Source organism: Arachis hypogaea, chromosome 15 (genome assembly GCF_003086295.3).
Source record: "Arachis hypogaea cultivar Tifrunner chromosome 15, arahy.Tifrunner.gnm2.J5K5, whole genome shotgun sequence".
In the NCBI taxonomy this organism is placed as follows: Eukaryota; Viridiplantae; Streptophyta; class Magnoliopsida; order Fabales; family Fabaceae; genus Arachis; species Arachis hypogaea.
In genome coordinates, this window is record NC_092050.1 from 123363455 (window position 1) to 123366317 (window position 2863).

Sequence of the window (2863 nt, forward strand, 5' to 3'; positions counted from 1 at the left end):
TCACATTTCTGGACTTTACTATGAGTTTGTGTGTTTTTCTGTGATTTCAGGTATTTTCTGGCAGAAATTGAGGGACTTGAGCGAAAATCAGATTCAGAGGTTGAAGAAGGACTGCAGATGCTGTTGGATTCTGACCTCCCTGCACTCAAAGTGGATTTTCTGGAGCTAAAGAACTCCAAATGGCTCACTCTCAATTGCGTTGGAAAGTAGACATCCAGGGCTTTCCAGAAATATATAATAGTCTATACTTTGCCTGAGTTTAGATGACACAAACTGGCGTTCAACGCCAGTTCCATGCTGCATTCTGGAGTTAAACGCCAGAAACAGGTTGCAAAGTGGAGTTAAATACCAGAAACAGGTTACAAAATGGCGTTCAACTCCAAGAGAAGCCTCTACACGTGTAAAGCTCAATGCTCAGCCCAAGCACACACCAAGTGGGCCCCAGAAGTGGATTTCTGCATCATTTACTCATTTCTGTAAATCCTAGTAACTAGTTTAGTATAAATAGGACTTTTTACTATTATATTTACATCTTTGGATCTATCTTTGGATTATCTTTTGATCCTTTGATCATGTTTAGGGGACTGGTCATTCGGCCATGCCTGGACCTTATCACTTATGTATTTTCAACGGTAGAGTTTCTACACACCATAGATTAAGGTGTGGAGCTCTGCTGTTCCTCACAGATTAATGCAAAGTACTACTGTTTTTCTATTCAATTCAAGCTTATTCCTATTCTAAGATATCCATTCGCACCCAAGAACATCATGAATGTGATGATTATGTGACGCTCATCATCATTCTCACTTATGAACGCGTGCCTGACAAACACTTCCGTTCTACATGCAAACAAGCGAGAATGAGTATCTCTTAGATATCTAATATAGAGGACTGGTGCACGAATTTGTATGTTAATGTTACTAAAAGAGTTGCTATCCAAATTCGCACAACTAACCAGCAAGTGCACTGGGTCGTCCAAGTAATACCTTACGTGAGTAAGGGTCAAATCCCACGGAGATTGTTGGTTTGAAGCAATCTATGGTTATCTTGTAAATCTTAGTCAGGAAGTCAATTATGTTTATCAGTTGAATTGCGAATAAACAAGAAAGCATGAATTAAAGGTTACTTGTTATGCAGTAATGGAGAATATGTTAGAGTTTTGGAGATGCTTTGTCTTCTGAATCTCTGCTTTCCTCTGTCTTCTGATTCACGCACACACGTCCTCCTATGGCAAGCTGTGTGTTGGTGGATCACCGTTGTCAATGGCTACCATCCATCCTTCCAGTGAAAATGGTCCAGGTGCGCTGTCACCGCACGGCTAATCATCTGCAGGTTCTCAGTCATACCGAAATAGGATTTACTATCCTTTTGCGTCTGTCACTACGCCCAGCACTCGCGAGTTTGAAGTTCATCACAGTCATTCAATCCCAGAATCCTACTCGGAATACCACAGACAAGGTTTAGACTTTCCGGATTCTCATGAATGCCGCCATCAATCTAGCTTATTCCACGGAGATTCCGATTAAGAAATCTAAGAGACATTCATTCAATCTGATGTAGAATGGAGGTGATTGTCAGACACACGTTCATGGTTTGAGGAAGGTGATGAGTGTCACTGATCATCACCTTCTCCACAGTTAGGCGCGAATGGATATCTTAGATAGGAGCACGCATGTTTGAAAGGAAAACAGAAATACTTGCATTAATTCATCGAGACACAGCAGAGCTCCTCACCCCCAACAATAGAGTTTAGAGACTCATGCCGTCAAAGAGTACAAAGTTCAGATCTAAAAATGTCATGAGATACAAAATAAGTCTCTAAAAGTTGTTTAAATACTAAACTGTAGCCTAGGTTTACAAAAAATGAGTAAACTATGATAGATGGTGTAGAGATCCACTTCTGGGGCCCACTTGGTGTGTGCTAGGGCTGAGACTTAAACAATTCACGTGCATAAGGCTGTTTTGGGCGTTCAACGCCAATTTTGGATCCATTTCTGGCGTTGAACTCCAACTTGTAATCCTCTTCTGGCGCTTGACGCCAGAATTGGGCAGAGAACTGGCGTTGAACGCCAGTTTACGTCATCTATCGTTGAGCAAAGTATGGATTATTATATATTTCTGGAAAGCCCTGGATGTCTACTTTCCAACGCAATTGGAAGCGTGCCATTTCGAGTTCTGTAGCTCCAGAAAATCCATTTTGAGTGCGGAGAGGTCAGAATCCAACAGCATCAGCAGTCCTTTTTCAGCCTGAATCAGATTTTTGCTCAGCTCCCTTAATTTCAGCCAGAAAAATACCTGAAATTACAGAAAAACACAAAACTCATAGTAAAGTCCAGAAATATGAATTTTTCCTAAAAACTAATGGAAATAAACTAAAAACTCACTAAAACATACTAAAAACTATATGAAATTAACCCCAAAAAGTGTATAAAATATCCGCTCATCACAACACCAAACTTAAACTGTTGCTTGTCCTCAAGTAACTAGACAAATAAAATAGAAGACTAATAGGTTGAGAAGCAATAATATCTCAGAGTTTTTTGAGTGAAGCTCAGATTCTAATTAGATGAGCGGGACTAGTAGCTTTTTGCTTCTGAACAGTTTTGGCATCTCACTTTATCCATTGAAGCTCAAAGTGATTAGCATCTATAGGAACTTAGAATTCAGATAGTGTTATTGATTCTCCTATTTCAGTGTGATGATTCTTGAACACAGCTATTTTATGAGTCTTGGCCGTGGCCCTAAGCACTTTGTTTTCCAGTATTACCACCGGATACATAAATGCCACAGACACATAATTGGGTGAACCTTTTTAGATTGTGACTCAGCTTTGCTAAAGTCCCCAATTAGAAGTGTCCAGGGT